Source organism: Schistocerca nitens, chromosome 2, assembly GCF_023898315.1.
Source record: "Schistocerca nitens isolate TAMUIC-IGC-003100 chromosome 2, iqSchNite1.1, whole genome shotgun sequence".
NCBI lineage: Eukaryota > Metazoa > Arthropoda > Insecta > Orthoptera > Acrididae > Schistocerca > Schistocerca nitens.
In genome coordinates, this window is record NC_064615.1 from 415658497 (window position 1) to 415680744 (window position 22248).

Below are 22248 nucleotides of genomic sequence, written 5' to 3' on the forward strand. Positions count from 1 at the left end.
AAGATAAGGAAGACTATTTACAACAGTGTGTTAAAATTCTTCATTTGCCGGATATTGTCAAGATGTATGTACAAATTAAGCAGTGTTGGTAGTCTATTAGATATTTACCCCTATTCTTCTCAGGTTCCACAATACAACCACTGTATATTTAAGGGAGGCATTGGTGTTGTTATACGAGGTCTGTTCATAAAATTCCAGAACATTTGTAATTTCGCGCCAATGGTGTATTGGAGTGAAATTCGGTTGGCATTCCCTGCACACACATAGTTTAATGTGTAACTGCCGGAAGTTTCATTGTTGTTCGTCTGTTAGTGGTCAGTGCTGTATTGAGTAGAACATTGTGTCGCACAGTTTGCGAATTTTGAGATTGCAGAGTTAGAGGAGCAATGCTTCTGCATTAAATGTTGCATGAAACTCGAGAAAACTTTTAACAGAGACACGTCAAATGATGCAAGAAGCCTATGGTGATGAGTGCTTAATCAGGACTTGGTGTTATGAGTGATTAATAAGGTTTAAAATGACAAGATGGAAGTTAAAGGTGACCCACATTCTGGATGCCCTTTAACATCTACCGACAATGCTTATGTCAGGAACGTCAACGAAATTGTGCGCGCCAGTCGAAGACTGTCTGTGACCAGAAAGACCTTCACCTCACAATCGGTGAAGAGCTTTTGGCCTGCGCAAATGAAAATGAGATGCTCCTTAAGCGACTCATAACTGGTGATGAGACATGTGTCCACAGTTATGAGGTTGAGACTTAGGCTCATTCTTCGCGATGGGTCAGGAAGGGTTCTTGAAGACCAAAAATTGCTCTTCAGGTCAGGTCAAATGTCAAAGCCATGCTGATAGTTTTCTTTGACTTTGAAATATTGGTTCATCATGACTTGGTGACACAGAGACAAACTTTTAATCGATAGTGTTTTGGCAACATCTGTGATGCCTGTGAGAAAATGTGAGTATAAAATGGCCTGAAGTGTAGCGAGACAGTTTGTGGCTCCTGCATCACAACAATGCACCTGATTTTTCATCCCTGTTGGTGCGTGACTCTTGCACAAAAAAACAGTCACCATGCTGCCTCATCCTCTGTACTCCCCAGATCTGACCCCTGCGAACTTTTTTTTATTCCCAACATTGAAAACATCTGTCAAAAGCATGAAGATTTGCAATGATAGATGAGATAAAAGAAAAGTCACAGACGGTGCTTCACGTGATCCAGACTTCACGTACCAAGACTGCTTCTGGAAGTGGAAATGGTGTTGCGAGCAGAGTCTCAATTGTGAAGGAGATTATTTTGAAGGAGACAATACACAATAAGTAAAAGTTAAGCATAGAAAAATTTTGTTGAACAAACCTTGTATAACAGTGTTTATGGATGCTTGAATTAAGTAAACTTCATACAAAAACAATAGTGTATTTTACTTGAGTGTTGATGTTGTCATTTATTGCCACTACACTTTACTATATCATTATAAATGTTTTGAATTCTGGTTGCAAAAGTTATTTGCAGGAATGTGGACCAATTTGCATACATTCATACTGTGCCAACAGATTAAAGCTGGATAATGCTGATGCATACCTTTGTACATCCCCTAAATGTTTGCAGTGTAGTTAGAGAGAAGAAATTAGTGTCATATTGATCAGTTGAGAAATTGTACATCCTTGAAGCAGTTTTATGTTTTGTGAAATGGTCCTTGTAACTATAAAGGTGAATTTGCACCTTTGCATCTTTCTGTGGACACTAGGTGCATGCAGCTTCTACATAAAGAGGCAAGGATGTCTAACACCTGAGCAAAGTCATGCAGGACTCTGATTTGCATGCACAGGCCACTGTGTACGGTGTAGTAGTCTCCCCATCACAGATGAGGAGCCAACTGCAGCTGTCATGCAATTGTCTGTGGTTCTCTCCATCTGGTGCTTTGTTTTACTATGTCTCACTGTTAAAAGATTCAGTTTCTCACACACATTCTAATTTGCCTTTGCATTAACAACTTGACCATGTGGTCTAAAGATAGAGACTTCGAATGTGAAGAGTATTGTGAATTATAAAGACTGTGTGAAATAAAATAGCTCTCTACAGTTCCTCACAAATACAATCATGAAACAACCAGGGCAAACCTGAACTAAACAAAAAGCTTTTGTTTGTAGTTCTAATGAATATATGTTGATGAAGAGAAATTATTCTGGGGCCCTTGATATGCTGAAGCCATCCTGTTTCCTTTATGAGCTGCTTTGATTCAAAAATAGTTTACATTTACAAGAGCAAATAAAAGAATACTGATATTGTGCTTCTTATTGAAATAGTATCTTCCACTGTTGTTTGGCTGCTGCGGATCTGTTGTTAGCTATTGAAGTTCCTAAACAGAATGGGAAATTCCATCTCAGTTCTAAATCTTAAGCAGTATCCATCTGCTCTTTTCTGAAGGTTTTAGAAAGAAAGTATACAGAAAACAAACCTGAACACTTAATTAAATGATTTGAAAAAATAATACCCTCACACATGCCATTCCAAATGCACACACATGAGCATATTCAGAAATTAACACACATTCCCATATTCTGGGACTATTGACTGTAATCGTTAAGCTAAAATAAGTGTTAACATTTTCCAGAGAAAGGTAAACAAAGTTGTCATTGTTAGGCACCAACTGAAATTTTTCAGGCTCCCACACTGTGTGTGTGTGTGTGTGTGTGTGTGTGTGTGGAGGGGGGGGGGGTTCAAGACTCTAAAATTGCTGTTTTTTATATTGTTATATAAATGAGTTAGTCAGTTTGAAAAATGTCTTCCCATAAGAACTAAATTTTATAGATGACATAGAAAACTCCATATATGCCAGAGAATTAATGAATGTGAATAAAAACTCTGTATTATGGGAGGAGGAGGCGGGGGGGCAGCCACGTGCCCCCCTTGTGTGTACCTGTCTTGGTCATAAACATTTCACGAGATCCCGGCAAAATTCTGGGATGCTATTAGATCTCTGTGCAGTATATACCTTGAATTGGAACATCAAAATTCTAATTCTTCCTTGTAGCAGGAATTTGAAATTTTTATTGCTAACTTTGTCATCATTTTGAATTTTCCTGTGCTGTCAATGGTCTGATGTACTAGAGGAAGTTTTCTGATTTATTCGTGGAAAAGAAATGATGAAAAACACAGCTACAAATTGTCAGGATTGTTCAAAATACGAGCTCAGTGTAACTGATGACACACTGTGTGCAAATTATGAGGACCTTACCCTGCTGACTTGGAGGATAAAAGGTTCACAGACAGTGATCACCTTATTTCCTGGGAGAATATATTTCTGAAAAAAAAGAAAGGAAAAAAAAAAGAAGAAGAAGACTCCTTAGACTCAGTGCATGTGTCCAGTCACTAGCAGAAATGCTATCTGTTAAGTACTTTTCAAATGCAATTGGAAACCCAACATCTAATGTCTAATATTTCTCCATTATCTGCCATCCAGTCCCAGCATGTTGCTGATCCATATACTGCTGAAACTGCTCTCCTCTATGCTTCACAAAGTTCAGCTCCCAACCCTTTCTGGCTTAGCCAGTGAACTGAATTCTTCATAGCATCAACAAAATGTTTAGACATTTTGGACTCTTTGTAATGCTTCTGTCTATGAGCTTTCCAAGCGAAGAAAATATGTACATTCATAATATAATCTGAAGCACTTTAAAGGCATAGTGATTTGATGATAGCTACTTTTTTCATAATTTAAAGTTTTCTAGCTTTTAGAATTCATCATTACTCTGAAGTGCCAAAGAAACTGGCATAGGCAGGCGTATTCAAACACAGAGATGTGTAAACAGGCAGAATACAGTGCTGCGGTCGACACTGCTAAAATAAGACAACAAGTGTCTGGCACAGTTGTTAGATCAGTTAATGCTGCTACAATGGCAGGTTACCAAGATTTAAGAGAGTTTGAATGTGGTGTTATAGTTGGCGCACGAGCAATGGGACACAGCATCTCTGAGGTAGCGATGAAGTGGGGACTTTCCCATACGACCATATCAGGAATCTGACAAAACATCAATCTTCGACATCGCTGTGGCCAGAAAAAGGTCCTTCAAGAATGGGACCAACAATAACTGAAGAGAATTATTCAACGCGACAGAAGTGCAACCCTTCTGCAAGTTGCTGCAGATTTCAATGCTGGGTCATCAAAACATCATCGATATGGGCTTTTGGAGCTGAAGGTCCACTCGTGTACCCTTGATGACTACACAACACAAAGCTTTATGCCCTGCCTGGACCCGTCAACACCTCATCGGACTGTTGATGACTGGAAATATGTTGCCTGGTCGGACGAGTCTCGTTTAAAGTGTAGAGCAGATGGACATGTACGGGTATGGAGACAACCCCATGAATCCATGGACCCTGCATATCAGCAGGTGACTGTTCAAGCTGGTGGAGGCTCTTTAATGGTGTGGGGAATGTGCAGTTGGAGTGATACGGAACCCTGATATGTCTACATATGACTCTTGACAGGTGACACGTATGTATGTAAGCGTCCTGTCTGATTACCTGCATCCATTCAAGTTCATTGCACATTTTGACGGACTTGGACAATTCCATCAGGACAATGCAACACCCACGCGTCCAGAATTGCTACAGAGTGGCTCCAGGAACACTCTTCTGAGTTTAAACACTTCCACTGGTCGCCAAATTGCCCAGACGTGAACATTATTGAGCATATCTGGATGCCTAGCAACATGCTGTTCAGGAGAGATCTTCAACCCCTTGTATTCTTACAGATTTACCGACAGCCCTACAGGATTCATGGTGTCAATTCCCTCCAGCCATACTTCAGACATAAGTCGCATCTATGCCATGTTGTGTTGCAGCACTTAGGCATGCTCGCTGGGGACCTACATGATATTAGGCAGGTGTACCAACTGCTTTGGCTCTTCAGTGTGTTATAACAAATTTGCGAGATAAATAAATTACACATTCTTGCATGTATCAAATAATGGAAAGTCCAGGATGGAATGTAACAATATTACGAGAAGAAAAGTTGCTACTAGGCATGGCCTGCACCTCAATAGGTATGGGAAGGGGAGGCTGGCTAAGCTTATAGGTGACAGTGTAGTGGGTGGTGGTGGTGGTATCTCTCATGGAAAAATTCCTGTAGTAGTTGGTGTTAGAGCTGCACCTTTCTTAGACTGAAGTCAGCTGATAGGTATACCTGCTTAAAGGAAGGGCCTCTAAGGGCTCACCTCCAGAGGATGTAATGTTTCCAAGTAGAGAAGGAATTAGCATATTTCATCAAAATATAAGAGGTATTAGAGATAAAGTTAGTGAAGTGCTAATAGATGTTAACTCTGAAATTATTGGTATATCAGAGCACCACTTAAATAATTTGATAATTCAGAGGCTTCCTTTACCAGGCTACAGATTAGCTTGCTGTTTCTCAAGGAGGTTCTTGCGGGTGGGGGTGTGGCTCTGTACGTAAAAAACAGTATTTCATTTGAGTCCATTGACGTATCACGACACTGCACTGAACAGATATTTGAAAGTTGTGCAGCATTAATTGAATTTAGTGAAACTAAACTTCTAATTGCTGTTGTTTATAGGTCCTCTAACTCCGACTTCAGAGCATTTTTGCTTAAGCTAGAGAGGGTTCTTGATTCACTTTGTAGGAAGTACCAGAAAGTAGTTATATGTGGTGACTTCAATATTAATTTTGTACATAATAGTGCAAGAAAAAGGATGTTGGTAGATCTCCTAAATTCATATGATCTGATGCAAATTGTGTTTTTTTTCCAACTAGGGTGCAGGGGAACAGTAGCACAGTCATTGACAATATTTTTATTCATTCTTCATTACTAGATGGGCATTCTGTTAGTAAAAGGGTGAATGGCCTTTCAAACCATGATGCACAAATTTTAACACTAAAAGGTTTTTGTACTCAAACCAATGTCGTATTTAATTACAAACTACGTAGGAAAGTTAATCCAACAGCAATAGAGAGCTTTTCAAAACTTGTCAAGGAACAAGAGTGGCAGGATGTTTATAGTGCCGATAATATAGATGATAAATACAATGCTTTCCATAACACATTTCTCATGCTCTTTGAGAGTTGCTTTCCATTAGAACATTCTAAACGGGATACTAGCAGTAATGGACAGCCCGGTTGGCTGACTAGTGGGATAAGGATATCATGCAGAACAAAGCGGGAATTATATCAAAATGTTAGAAGTAGTCACAATGAAGCTACAGTAGCCCATTACAAACAGTATTGTAAGGTGCTTAAAAATGTTATTAGCAAGGCAAAAAATATGTGGTATGCAAATAGAATAGCTAATTCACAGGATAAAATTAAAGCCATATGGTCAGTTGTGAAGGAAGTGTCTGGTCAGCAGCACAAGGTCGATGATATAAAGTCAGTTCGCAGTAATAATATTTCTGTTACTAATAAATCAGATGTATGTACAGTATTTAACAACCATTTTCTGAGCATTGCTGGTGAATTAAATAAAAATTTAGTTTCTACAGGAAATCATATAAAATTCTTAGCAAATGCCTTTCCGAGATTGACGTCTGAAATACTCCTCTGTGATACAGACAAGAGGGAGATTGAGTCAATAATTAAATTACTGAAAACTAAGGACTCTTATGGTTGTTATGGAGTGTCTAGTAGAATATTAAAGTACTGTGCTGCACATGTTAGCCCTGTATTTAGCCATATTTGTAATTTTTCCTTTAGGAATGGTCAGTTTCCTGAGCGATTAAAGTACTCAGTAGTAAAGCTGCTTTATAAAAAGGGAGAAAGGGATAATGTAGATAATTTTAGACCTATTTATATGCCATCAGTGTTTGCAAAAGTTATCGAAAAGGCTGTGTATGTAAGGTTAATTGATCATATTATATCACATGATTTGCTATCAGATGTACAGTTCGGCTTTAGAAGTCGTTTGACAACTGAAAATTCTATATTCTCTTTTCTCTGTGAGATGGCCTAAACAAAAAGTTTCAAATGCTTGGCGTATTTTTCGATTTAACAAAGGCACTTGACTGTGTTGCTCTCACAATATTTCTCCAGAAGTTGGACCATTACGGAATAAGGGGAGTAGCTCACAATTGGTTCACCTCTTACTTTAGCAACAGGCAGCAAAAGGTCATTATTCACAATGTTGATAACGGCTGTGATGTGGGATCTGAGTGGGGTACTGTCAAATGGGGGGTGCCCCACGGATCAGTGTTGGGGCCGCTGCTGTTCCTTATATATAAATGATATGCCCTCTAGTATTATGGGTAACTCTAAAATATTTCTGTTTGCTGATGACACTAGCTTGGTAGTAAAGGATGTTGTGTGCAACATTGACTCGGTTTCAAGTAGTGAAGTACATGACCTCAGTTCATGCGTTGTAGAGAATAAACTAACATTAAATCACAGTAAGACTCAGTTTTTACAGTTTCTAACTCACAGTTCAACAAAACCTGACTTTTTAATCTCACAGAACGGCCATATGATTAGTGAAACTGAACAGTTCAAATTCCTAGGTGTTCAGATAGATAGTAAGCTGTCGTTGAAAGCCCACGTTCAGGATCTTGTTCAAAGACTTAATACTGCCATTTTCACTATTCGAATGCTATCGGAAAGTGAGTGATACTTCGACACGTAAATTAGTCTACTTTGCTTATTTTCATTCACTTATGTCGTATGGTATTATGTTTGGGGTAACTCTTCCCATTCTAGAAGGATATTTTTGGCTCAGAAATGGGCGGTTCGGGCAATAAGTGGTGTGAGTTCACGAACCTCTTGTAGACCTCTGTTCACGAGTCTGGGTATTTTGACATTGGCCTCTCAATATGTATATTCCTTATTGTCGTTTCTTGTTACCAATATTAGTTTATTTCCAAGAATAAGCAGCTTTCACTCGGTTAATACTCGGCAGAAATCAAACCTCCATTTGGATCGGACTTCCTTAACTCTTGTGCAAAAAGGTGTGCAGTATACTGCTGCATCCATTTTCAATAAGCTGCCACTCGAATTAAAAAATCTTAGCAGTAATGACCGCGCTTTCAAATCGAAACTGAAGAGTTTCCTCATGGATCACTCCTATTCTGTCGAGGATTTCCTTGAAAAATTAAGCTGATTCTCATTGTATTGCTGCTAGTGTTTACTTAAACTTATGGACTGACTTTTTTTCAGGTTCATGAAAATTTATTTTTATCTGTTATTACTTTTATGTTGTAAGTTCATGTACTGACACATTCCATGACCTTCAAGATTTGCTCCTCAATTTGGTCCTACGGAACGTGACATGTAAATAAATAAATAAATAAATACTCACCATATAGCGGAGGTGCTGAGTCGCAGGTAGGCTCAACAAAAAGGCTCTTCCACTTAAAGCTTTCGGCCATTGGCCTTCATCAACAATACACACACACACACACACACACACACACACACACACACACAACTCACACACACAACTGCAGTCTCAGGCAACTGAAACTACAGTGTGAGTAGCTTCTTTCCTTCTCATAATATTATTACATACTTGGATGTTCTTGGCTTGCTCATTGTAAATGTTAAGAATTTAGAAAATTTTTGTTTCCTCACAGTAAGCATTACAAGTAGTGTTTGGTAGTCGTCAGCCTTCCTTTGCAGGATATGCTTCTGCTGCAGCCTTACTGGTGCACAGTGCTAGCACAGCTGGCTGGCTCTGATAAACCGACTGACTGCCTACTGGCTAGCTGCAGTGGTGCACGTAACCTTCAGGTACAGGTTGATCACTGGAGTAGCGTGCACTTTTCTCTCTTGGTGTGAATGCAGTCACTTGTGCACACATAGTGAGAAAGAGGCAAGCATTTACGCACATGGCTCTACGGGCTTGTGGGGCTAGCACAGGCACATGACTCAAGTTCAAGGCGCACAAGTGTAAATGCAGCTTCAGGCTTATTCTCGCTCCTCCTCCTGGGCTGCTGCCATTGAAGAATCCAATTTTTATTGCGGAATCCATACTGCTGGAGGTAACTTGCTAAATCCGAGAAGTCTGGATGCCTCAGAGGCAGAATACATTTTTTCAATTATGTCATATAAATTTAAACACAATCCATTTGGTTACAATAACATTAAAATTTGAGTTTTTTGAGCAGTATTCTACTGATTTTCAAAAACAGATTAATGCAAGCAATCATCCTACATAACTATGCATATCTCCAGGAAAGGAGAGAGGAGAGGTTGGAAGTCCAAATTTTCTGATGTTATCAGGTTTTCTTCTTGTATTCCATATTATAAACTTGTCAACCTCTGTGAGTTGTGAAAAGGCAATGGTGGTATTATAGTGTTACATATGTTGATGTTTATGTCAGGTAAACTTCAAACTAAATGATATTTCAGTGCACACTTAACTTTATAGTTTGTCCCTTTTTTTTTTTTTTTTTTTTTTTTTTGGTCACTGCACTATTGTTATGGGTAACTTATGCTGTTGTGGAATCACTTTGTGAGAGGGAACTGCAGTCCTGTTGTGATTTTGGTTGTCATGTAAAACCTCATTTAATGGATGGTTAGGCTACACATGAGATGTGATACTTGATTGCAGAACAAGTATGATTCATTTGAGTGAAGTGGTGTGGCAGCTGGAAACATGGCACAGTGTGGTTCATGTGGGCAAAACGTGTATATTGCACACAGATAAATCATTAAATTCTGGTAGTGTATGGACCAAATGCAATGTTACCTTCAGTGGTAATGAAATGTTGCCAATAATTTGACTGAGGCTTCACAGACATGGATGACAGAGATCAGTAAGGAAGGCAATCAACATTGGTCACAGAGGACATCTGTTGTTTGCAGAGAATTTGTGACTGTTGAAAAATAGTTTCACATATCAGTGTCACTTCAGTGTGTAGTGCAGCATTTAGTAAAAGTTATTTGATCTCCCACAATGTGCGTAACTTACTTTTTAAAGTCCTCTTGAATATAAGCATACTCATAGATTTTCTCACAAAAAAAGGAAAGTAAATGATCTTTTCACATTATAGTGCTTTGCAAACACTCAGTAAAATTTTTTAGCTTATGTATTTAATTAGTTTTTAGAAGAATTATATATGAAGATAGACATTGCAGTTAAAAAAATGCAAATTTTTTGCTTTCCTGAAACCTACATTCACATATCAAAATATAATGAAATAACAAGCAACCAGTTGCTTATTATTTCATTATATACAAATACAGTTGCTGAAGATGGATAAAATACTAAACATATCAAAATGTTCATGTTGCGTATACATCTATGTCTGTACTACACGAACCGCATCATGATGCACAACAGTGTGTATGTGTACCACGTTTTCCACACATTTTTGTGCTATATGTGAATGGTGTGTGCGAGAAAACTGTAGGTAAGACTCCATATGAGTTCAGGTTATTCTTATTTTACCATCATGGTCATCTAGTGGAATATTTGTGGAAGAAAATAATTTATTGCATAACTTCTTTTAACAGACTGTCTTGAAAGATTACTCCACAATATACAACATGATTTGCTGTGCCTGCCACTGGAATTCCTGAGCCTCTCCATACGCTATTGTGCTTGCTAAATGTACCCATGAGAAAACATGTTGCCTGTCCTTGACTCTGTTCTATCGGCTTCATTGATCCTACCTGCTAAAGAGCAATTACTCGAAGACTGTCAAACAAGGGTTTTGTAAACTATGGGGTCAGTTACATTTAGGATTCTTTCAAATAATCTGTCTAGCATTTATCTTTCACAGTAAGTTTCACATGGTCATTCCACATTAAATCAAATGGGACACACAGTTATACATTTCTAATGGTTGTGATTATTTCCAGTGACTGATAACCAATAGTTCAATCAGACAGTAATATCATTCCATTTATTTAACTACATTATGTTGCATGTGTTCCTATTGAGACTCAACTTCCAGTCATCTGTAGCTCTTTCTCCATATTAATGCAGTCTGCTGGAATTGTGACTTCTCTGTATACGACAGCATCATCTGAAAACTAATTTGTGGAGCCTCCATTATCTTCCAGACTCCATTAATGTGTAATATGAATAGTAATTGACTTACAAAATCACTTTGAAGTTCTCCCAGAGCTATTATTACATATAATCATTCTCCCCTTTACATAATATGTGCTGAATTATATGTCCCAAGAAGTTTTCACTCTGGTAATGAAGTTGGTCTAATATTCTGCAAGTTTGCTTTTTCTTCACGGTGTGACAGTGCAGTACTATATAAGAATGCCTTTTGGAAGTCAATAAACACAGTATCAATAAAGATGGCACTATACAATGTCTTCTTTTTGTCTTGGATATGCAGATAGAGAGTGACCTGTGTTTTACAAAATTGTCGTCTATGGAATCAATGTTGATACCTACAAAGAGATTTTCAGTATCTAAAAAGGTCGTAGGACACAGGCATAAAATGTTTTCCGTGTGTTGAAAACAAATTTATGTCAACAATATAGCATACTGTCCAAAGCCCTGTCTTGAAAAACGAAAAATGTCTGCATCTTTTCCAGTTATTTGAAGTGCATCAATGTTCCACTGACCAGTGATATACTGATCTTCCTTTGCATAGTCTATAGACCCGTACAGGTTTTCGTTTGGTTATAGTTTTCATTCTTCTTTTATATGTTTTCAGTTGCGTTTTTATTATGTTATCATGTATGTTTTTTGAACATTATTGTGATGACTGTATAGAAGATCCATATTATGATCTCTTCACTGATACAAGTTTGAAAGATGGAGTTCAGTATTTGGGTCTTCCTTCATCTCATTGTCAGTTTTATCTAGAGTAAACTTTATAGCAACTGATCTATTTACTGCCTTTATGTAAGACCAAAATTTCTTAGATTTTTTCCTCATGAAAGATAAAATTCTAGTTTTAGAGTTTCTTGAAAATTTGTTTTATTACTGTTGTTATGTTTTTTTCATTTGTTGAGATTTTGTTCAAATCCCTCTCTGTTTTTGTATCAAATTCCTAATATGGCTATTGAAGATGTATGTGTTTTATACATTACAATCGAATTTTATCCTTTGAGGTTTCATAACTTTAGTGACAGGGATGAATGTTTAATTTCAGTGGAGGTAATCTGAAATTTCTATAGAAGAAATATTTTCTTACCTTCTTTAACATCTCTTGTAACAATGCTAGTCACTGAAGCTATACAGATTCACAAGACCAATAAATAAATATAACAGCTATGCACTGATAGGTTCCCTTCTTGACACTAGCTGACTTAAAAAGTTCAGGTGTTTTCATCATTAGGAGAGTGAAGAAGTTACCCAAGGAAGCTGGGTCTGTACTCATTTCTGAATGTAATTTTCAGTTAAAACATTTACTGCAATATTTGACGAATATTTGTCCACACCACATGTTTTAATAACAAATGTGTCCCACCCCACATCTGGCAAGTTGAAATCTACCTGTATAGTGGAAAAGAATACATTGCAAGCCCCCTTTTGATTTTTCTGTAATGTTCATTCTTCTTTGAATCACCTTTACAACTTTTGGAGCACTCATTCTCAAAGTGTCTTCATGAATGAATCCTCTCAAAACACATTGTGATCGCCCCATAGTAGACCTACTTAGAATGGCTGCTCAGTAGGGTTTTTAGGCACATACCCCAAATAGTGACCAAGCAACAATTTTTAGAAGAGCAAGAATTAGGCAGGTATTTGTAATTAGGATTTCTCTAGAATACCACCTGTGTGCAAACTCATAACATGACTGAGAGAAATCACACTCTTGCTTTAGGCTGCTCGAAGATTGGAGAGCATATTCTGCTTTAGGCTGCTTCAAAATTGGAAGGCATATTCTATCATACAAGTCTGTAGCTATTGTCCTATCACATACAGTTGTGAATGTAGTGATATGTCCACTTTTTTTGCAGCATAGAGGAGCTGAAAGCTCATACTTTGTCCATACTGTCATCTCTATTCTCTTTTATTGGATGAACATCATTATGGAAGTCCCGGTACATGACTGCTGACTTTCATGAATGAATTTTCACCCTGCAGCAGTGTGTGCACTGATATGAAACTTCCTGACAGATTAAAACTGTGTGCTGGACCGAGACTTGAACTCGGTATCTTTGCCTTTCACGGGCAAGTGTTCACCAACTGAGGTACCCAAGCACAATTCACAACCTGTCCTCACAGCTCTACTTCTGCCAGTTCCTCATCTCCTACCTTCCACACTTTCACAGAAGTTCCCTACGAAACTTGAAGGACTAGTACTCCTGGAAGAAAGGGTATTGTGGAGCCATGCCTTAGCCACAGCCGGGACAATGTTTCCAGAATGGATTTTCACTCTTCAGCAGACTGTGCACTGATAAGAAACTTCCTATTAGATTAAAACTGTGTGCAAGACCAGACTTGACACTGGGACTGAGTCCTAGTACAGTACATAGTTTTAATCTGCCAGGTCAATGCATTTTCTGCTGCAGAGTGAAAATTCATTCTGCAAACATCCCCTAGGCTGTGGCTAATCCTTTCTTCCAGGAGTGCTGGTCCTGCAGGTTTTGCAGGAGAACTCCTAAGAAGTATGGAATGTAGGAGATGAGTAACTGGTGGAAGTAGAGCTGTGAGGATGTGTTGAATCATGCTTGGATAACTCACTTGGTAAGCATGTGCCCACAAAAGACAAAGATCTCAAATTCAGATTTCGGTCCGGTACACAGTTTTAATCTGCTGAGTTTATCATGTTTGAGAGGCTTCATTGAACCAATTAAATGCCATGTAAGGAGAGAGATCACCGTATACTCTTATTCAAGCCAATGATTCTAACTCAGTCTTACCTTGAAAGTATTATGCTGACACTAATCATGGCACTTTTAGGTGGGAAGTGTTTTTAATTACGGTTGCTTAGGGTAACGGTAGAGGTTGTGCCTGAATTACCGCTGCCACCCTAGCAAACAATTGCACTGCAGACACTACCAAATGCTTTGTGTACTCTTAGTTACTTTGTGTTAGGATTGTTTTTTTAAATGAGTGAAGACCAGTCCTGGTGCATAAAAGGATTGGAATGTGACTCTCACCACACCAAAAGGAATCAGTGAGCCCAGTGACTATTATATCAGTTCTGCTTTCATGGAAGCAAAGAATGTGGACATAGGATGGCAGTCCTTCCAGAGGGAGGCGAGGCTTATTCCACTGCACCACTCCTCTCCACTTGGGCAGTCTAAGTTCTTGTTTGTTTACGGTCGTGGCTGACTGCCACGATGTACTGCCCGCATAAAAACGTGAATTTGTTTTCATTTAATTGAGTAGTTGTCAATGATTGTATTAAGTGAAGATTATAACAAACTTCTAATAGTCACATGGAATTGAATATTGCAAATGTAGGTCATTTTGGATACTACTTTCATGCCTTTCTTGGAAGTTCAATAATAGACGAAGATCCTATTGTTCTTAAAACTTTTGAGTTGTGTGCATACAAATTTATTTTCTGTAAGCTTTTTTTAAAAATGGTTTTAAAAGTGTTTGAGCTGGTGTGAAGCCTAGAAATTGAACTATGAATCTGGAAACCAGTGTAATGCATATGCAGCAGTACTACAGAATCTCTTGTTGTCTTTATGTGTTTGGGAAACTATGGTCTTTTAATCACTTGCCTTGCATTTTTGTGGTGACAGTCTGCCTGCTTAGCTGAGTGGTAAAGTGCTTGCATACCACGCAGTGGGCCTGGGTTCGATTCGTGGCTGGGTTGGAGACTTTCTCCATTCGGGGACTGGGTGTTGTGTTGTCCTCATCATTATTCATCATCACCGATGTGCATGTCACCAAATGTGGCATCACCTGAAATAAGACTTGCAACCCGTGGCCAAACTTATCCCGATGGAGCCTCCTGACCATTAATGCCACATGATCATACAGATGTGCAAGTCAGTGTCACTATATGTCAGTTTTTAGAAACATTATTTTCAACAAGTAAAAGTTGTATCCTGTTCTCATCACATGAACATCTTTCTCTCTCTCTCATCCTGAAACAACAGATTAATTCCACCTGTGAGCTGCTGTTCAATATTATAAAAAGAGTTGGATGAAAATATGGAAACACCACGAGAAATGCTTACTTGAATATAAATCCAAATGCGAGCCGAGTGTGCACGTTGTGCTGTTGTGTTTGACGATGAATGGCACCTTTACAGTGTCTTCAATATGTTGCAAGTACCAGTTGTGATCATAATAGTGTCGTGTGTGATAGTGAGTGCATTGTATTGGAGATAGCGAATTTGAATACGGGCAAAGTGTAGGTGCTCTTAGGGTTGTTACTTTCATATCCAACAAGCCAAAGTGTTTAATGTTTCAAGAGGCACTGTATCAGGAAAGTGGGAAAATATCATCCCCAAAGTCACTACACAGACATAAGTGTGTGTTGAGTGATCATGACAGATGGTCATTGAAGAGGATTGTGACGAAAAATTAGAGGAGGACAGCTTCAAAAGCCAGTGTAGAATGAATGCTGCACTCACAAACACTGTCAGTAACAAGACAACACTGTGGGAGTTCGACGAGCAGGGCGAGCTGGAATTCCAAACACCAATGCCTGTAACAGGAAAATATGATGCTGAGGCCATAAAACTTGGACTGTGTAGCAATGGAAGAAAGTCTTTTGGTCGTGTGGGTCTTGTTTCACACTACTCGCAACTTTGGGCGAAGTATACATCCAAGGGATTTGATGATGATTTGGACATCCACATCATTGTATTCCATGGGCCCTGTGGTTACTGCCAAGGATTATGTGACCATTTTGGCTGATCAGCTTCATCCCATGGTACATTGTTTGTTCCCCAGTGGTGATGCATTTTTGGCTGATCAGGTTCATCTCATGGCACATTGTTTGTTCCCCAATGGTGATGCTGTGTTCCAAGACGACAGGTCCCCCCGTTCATGCAGCTAGCATTGTCCAGGATGATGATGTGAGCACGAGGATGAATTGTCACATTTCCCCTAACCACCACAGTCTTAATGTTATTGAGCTTTTGTGGTCTACTTTGGAGAGAAGGGCGTGTGGTCACCATGTACGTCCATCATTGTTACCTGAACTTGACATTATTTTGCAGGGAGAATGGTACAAGATTCCCTTGAAAAGTATACAGGATCTGTATATATTCATTCATAGATGTATGCTGCTTTGAGTGCCAATGGATTTCCTATACCACATTTGGCATGGTAATGTGTTGTGTTTTTGGTTTTCATGTTTTTGTCCATCCCCTGTATGAAAACTATTGCCGTAAACCAAATTAGATGTAATCATCATTTTAAAAACATAACTAGCAGATAATGGTTTTGTTTAGGTCTTGTATTGATTATGGTAGTGGAACTATACTTATTAGTTTCTTTGTGGAACAAGGCATTGGATTTGTTTTGAGGCTAGAATAGGCACTCCTAGATGTTTGTCTTGGCTGAATTGACCTTCTTTGTATGGCTAGACACTGAGTTTTGAAATGTAAAGGACGTAAAACATGAAACAATTCATCATGCATAATTTTAGTAGCAGTGGCAGAGAGCCCAGATAAATTCAAGTCATAAAGTGACCCCTTTGGCCTTGATAGCAAGTGTTTCTTTGATTAAGCATTGTACTTGTCTGCCTATTTCAGTAGTTCTGTATAGTTGAAAGTTTGAGGGAGAGATCAGGAATGAACTTTTGTTTCCTTGTGTTGGTAGGCTGTATTTTACAAAATGTGAAGTTTTTGACTATTGAAAGTGGTCAATACTGTGGTTGAGATTTATTGGTAGCAAAAGATTACCTATGATGGCATAGAAACTTTGAGCCTGGGTTTTGAAGGGGAAAAAAAAAAAAAAAAAAATGCTTGTAGTTATTCTGTTAGCAGCGTGTAGATGGAATGAGACGAGACAAACACCACTACTTGTGTGTTCATTGCAGTGACCACTACTACCAGAAAGTGTCAGTTTATTTCTTGTTACAAGCAAAGGTTTTTTAAAGTGAATTTTTATGTGCTTATTGATAGAGCAATCACTGATTAGTCTGCCATGAAAATGACTCAGTGATTACAGAAACTAAGTAAGTATAGAATATTTTATAATATATCTAAAAACAAAGATGATGTGACTTACCATACGAAAGCGCTGGCAGGTCGATAGATACACAAACAATCACATACATACACACAAAATTCAAGCTTTCGCAAACAATGGTTGCTTCGTCAGGAAAGAGGGAAGGAGAGGGAAAGATGAAAGGATGTGGGTTTTTAAATATATGTTTTTTATAATATGTTTTATGATGGTAGTGGATTTTCCTGGGATAGCACACAAAGTGTGTAGAAATTACGCCATAATAGATGTAGCTCAGCAATTTGTGTGGCTTCTGCTTTATTTGGTTGACAGTGCCACAGCACGCAGGAGTGTTAGAGTTGACGGACGACGCAACAGCATTCAAGTAGTGTGTTGCTTAGTTGAGAATATACTGTGTGTGAAGGTATATAATAATAAGTTCCCATGAAAGTAGTGTTGAAACTGCACCAAAGAAGCTACTAGACATTTAACAATATAGACAAAATGTTACCATATCTTCAAAGATAAAAGCTTGAGTATGTGAAAATTGAAGAAGTGGCATTGTTGCAGTAATGGTAGAATTTAAATAATGTATGACTACGGGAGACAACTCACTGAATAGCAGAAGTGTTGAGGTGTCTACAAGTCCACACAAGAGAGAAAGAAAACTTACTAGGTTAGGTTTCGGAATAAATCCTTTGTCAAACTAGAGTGTGCATGCATGCATGCGCGCACGTGCGCACCCCCCCCCCCCCCTCCCCTCCACACACACACACACACCTGGAACCCTATATCAGTGTCAGACATGGGGTGCCAAACAACAAGCGAGCACGATGTGCAGGCCTGGGCGTACCTGTCTCATCTTTCCTTAGTCCTCCTTGGAAGTACTTAGTACAATATGACATTTCATTTACCTTTCTGATTGGCACAACTTTCTTCAGTTTGGCAGAATCGTTTTATTGACCCTGTTTACAATTCACTGTTTGTTTGTGATATAAACGTAGTTCGCACTTCCAGTGGCTGTTAGTGCAAAAAGAGGTAGTCTAGTGATCTGTTGTCACAAGCATTTAAAAATGAATGGGAATCACAGAAAAGAAGGATAATAATTCTAGCTATCACATAATAGATACACATTTGCGTAACTGATGGATATCATGTTTGCTATGGAACAACATTAAAACACCACACACTAAGAATTTAAGGATTTAGTTGACAATGAAACAGAAAAAAATTAAAATGTACAATAGATGGGTTTCATTGTTCTGTACATCAAGAAGTACTTTGTGCTAAATTTGCAGGCATGGACAATGTGATGAAAGTGATGGAAAGAAAAGTAAGTTGTTTAAAATTGCATGCATTATTCTACTGTCAGTTGTAACAGTTTTCGTTGGGACTGAATGTAAGAGTATGGAGACTCTACTGCGAAGTACATTGGTTAATTCAAGGGGCATTCATGGAATGAGTTTTTGATTTAAAACACACCTTTGTTGAATCTATGAAGGAAAAAGGAGGGCAGGAACAAAAATTAGAACGTTCGGAATGTATTGCAGATCTTGCATTTTAAGTGGATGTGACTGCACACTGCCCATAGTAAGACGCTACAATGTGAGCAGCAACTTATTTCTCATTTGGTGGGGATCCACTTCAAAAGAAAATCGCATTGTGGATAGGACAAAAAAAAAAAAAAAAAAAAAAAAAACACCGTGCATATCCCTAAGCTCACACAGGTGTTATTGAAAATGGAAGGTTGCAGAATTCCTTGTGGCCATTGATTACAAGGATAGTTTGTAAACATTTTGAGGGCACTGCTAGTCTTACACCTTTCCTGGAGCCGTTGTCGAGTGTGTTTAGTGTTTCAGACGGAAGCGCTCCTGTGCATCTGCAGATGGAACTGATTGATCTGCATTGTAATTCCCGCGCAAAAGAAAAATTCTTTTACGTTAGAACTGTCCGGGAGATCTATGTGGTTGATGTGTGTGGTTTTCCTCGAGAAGAGTTTCCACATCTCCATAATGTGGATGCAAACATGACAAAATATTTTGATCAACATACTGTATGTGTGCAAAACGCTATTTTTTATTATGAAACTGAATAAATCATGAACTATGGGCAACCAGAGTGTGAAAATCTGCGTCTGTCCATATGCTGACAATTTGTACTAGATAAAAATTATGTCATCAGTGCACCAAAACTAATTAAAAAATGCTGAAGGTTTATTTTGTTTGTGACGTGTTGTTGAAAAATATGAAATGAAGTGATATTCAGTGCTACTGCATTGCCATGTGCAATATATTGCGCATACTAAAGTTACAGAAAAGAATAATAAGGAACATGTGTACTGCTCATCCAAGGACATCATGTCGCCCACTGTTTGAAAAACAACAGTTATTAACAATTCCCTCCTTATACACCTATAATATTATCATCTTTCTACACAGCAATTTAGAGTTATTTGAGAAAAACTGTTTCAATCACACGTATAACACGAGAAACAAAGACAATTTTATGCTTCCCACTCATCGCTTAAACCTATAAGCGCAGTCTCCTCAGTATATGGCAATGAAAATTCATAACAAGCTAAAAGGAAAGAATGTTCTGAGTATGAACCTAGAGAAACTGAAAACAAAGCTACATGATATACTTGTCAAATGCTGCTACATTTACATATAGTCTTGTGTGTAAATGTAGCTGTCCTTCACAAAAGGGAGGGAAGAAAAATAAAAGTTTATATTAATGTTAAAATTCTTTGTACCAATTAGGCCTAAGTTGTGTTATCCATTTTTTTTTGACGTGTCTCCTGTACACTAATCGCATGATTAGAAATTGTATGTTATGAGACGAATAAAACACTATTCACTATTCACTGTATTTGGGCGGGGGGATTTTGCAGACAGGTGGGAGAGCTATGGCACACAAGCAAGAGGAATAGCACTGCTCAAGTGGCTCTAGTTTGACAAAGAATTTATTCCGAAAGCTATCAAGTTTATTTTCCTTTTTGTGGACGCCTGTCAACGACTCAACAGTTCTTCAGTGAGTGGTCTCCTTTACTGCTAAATTATTTTGTGACAGATTAGATGTACATAAAAATCATTCAGTGTTTCTTTGTACCTGAACTCAAAGGTGAAATTTGAATTTTACCTCCATTATTTTAACGAAATCTTCAATCTCAGCATTGTTGAACTCAAGCTGATACCTACATGAAATGTGAAGAAATCCTTACCAAATGCGAAGAACTTTCATTCTCAGACTTTTTGAGTAAAGTAGCTGGTTCACAAAAGGAGGAACGCCCACAGCTCGTGGTCTAGTGGTTAACGTTAGTGCATCTACATCACGGTGTCTCGGCTTTGATTCCAGGAGGGGGTCAGAGATTTTCTTTGCTGGCGAACTGAGTTTGTGTTGTCCTCATTATTTCATTTCAGTATCACCTACTGGCAAGTTGCCAAAGTGGAATCAAATACAGAGATGTGCACCAGGTGGACAAACAAACCCAAGTGTGGTTTTCCGGCCAATAATGCCACATGGTTGTTTCACAAAAGACAAGCAAAGAAGTTTTGTGGAAAACTAAAGCATTCAACTGAATTGTGCTTAGAACATAATGACATTTATGGTTTCATATTTGACTTCATGCAGAATCTTCTTTTGCCAAAATTTCACTTTCAAGACATCACCTATTTACTTAGGTCTGTTGCTTTGTGTATCATGAAAGGAAAGAGAAGAAAGGAGCAAGTGGAATTTGTAGTGTGCTATCCAAATACATAAATGCTAACTCCCTTCAGAAAAGAAGGAAAAATTCTGCTTTATGACTTGATTTTGTCTTGCTCTATCCATCTGTGTGTACTTTGAACAAGGTTTTCCTATTGGGGTGTTTTCTCTCTCTCTCTCTCTCTCTCTCCCTCTCCCTTTTTTTTTTTTTTTTTTTTTTTGCCCCCCACAACAATGAAGATTTTGACACCAAAAAAGAAAAAGAAACATAGAAAATATGACCAGATGCAATTTTTATAAGAGTATGGAGATATAATGAATCATATGTTATGTTTGAAGTGATGATATTTGAATTCCTACACAGTTTGGATTTTGGTAATTGGCATGAAATCACTGAGGAGAACATTCCTATGCAAAAGTAAATTAAATCAAACAATGGAAAATCCAGGATGGAATAATGTCAGTGTTATGAAAGGGAAAGATTGGTGCTCATCGTATAGAGGAGATGTTGAGCTGCAGACAGACACAACAGAGAGGCTACTGTATGTGCTGAGCTTTTGATCAAAAGGCCTTTTTGTAAATTAGACTAGGCACACAAATTCACACAAGCACAACTTGTACACACACATGATGACTGTCCTGGCCACTGAGGCCAGACGGCAAACAAGTGCACCTGACGAGAGAAGCGATCTGGGCCGTGGAGGTAAAGAGGAGGCTGGGATAAGGAGGGTGAGCGATAGTAGAGTAGGGGTGGGGGAAAGTAGAGTGCTGCTTGTGGGAGCATGTAGGTATGTGGTAGGACAATGTTGGGCAGCTAGGTGCAGTTTGATGTTTGAAAAAGGGGGGGGGGGGGGGGAGGAATGGAAAAGAGAGAAGTAGAGGAGGGGAAAAAAGACTAATGGGTACATTGGTGTAATAGACAGCTGTGTAGTGCTAGAGTGGGAACAGGGATGGAGGTAGTTGTGTGAAGGACAGGAACCAACAAAGGTTGAGACCACAGGTTTAAATGAACGTAGGGTGTATTGCCGGAAGAGTTCACACTCACATAACTGAGAAAAGCAGCTGTTGTAGGAAGGATTCAGATAGCATAAACTGTGAAGCAGACATTGAAGTGAAGTACAGCCTACCAACACCAGATTTTCTGAATTATGCAGGTGAGAACTCTTCCTGCAATATCTCCTACGTCCTCGTAACCCCTCTGGCCTCAGCCTTTGCTAGTCCCTGTCCTTCACCCACCTATCCCCATCCCCACTTGCACTGCAGCACTATCCAGCCTTCTATTCCACCTATGCATCCATTAATCCCCCCCCCCTCTGCATCTCTCTCTCTCTCTCTCTCTCTCTCTCTCCCCCCTCCCCCCTCTCTCTCTCCCCCCCTTCCCCTTCCCCTCCTTCCCACACTCCCTCCCTCCCTGCCCCTGCCCTGCTCAAACATATCAACTGCACCCAGTAACCAACTCTCTCTCTCTCTCTCTCTCACCCCCCCTCTCTCTCTCTCTCTCTCTCTCTCTCCCTCTCTCTCTCTCTCTCCCTCTCCCCACCCCTCCCCTAC

General features: G+C 38.9%; 1 protein-coding gene across 17 annotated transcripts in view; it reads left to right on the top strand.

Annotated features, from left to right (window-relative positions):
- Positions 1-22248, top strand: part of LOC126236282 (transmembrane protein 94) — a 538855-nt gene that overhangs the window by 36256 nt on the left and 480351 nt on the right. The window contains exon 1 of one of the 17 annotated variants that reach the window (XM_049945450.1): positions 13584-13602. The exons of the other annotated variants lie outside the window; for them this stretch is intronic. The gene's annotated coding sequence lies outside the window, so the exon portion shown is untranslated. Of the gene's footprint in view, positions 1-13583; positions 13603-22248 lie in introns of those variants that run through there. 17 annotated transcript variants of the gene reach the window in all.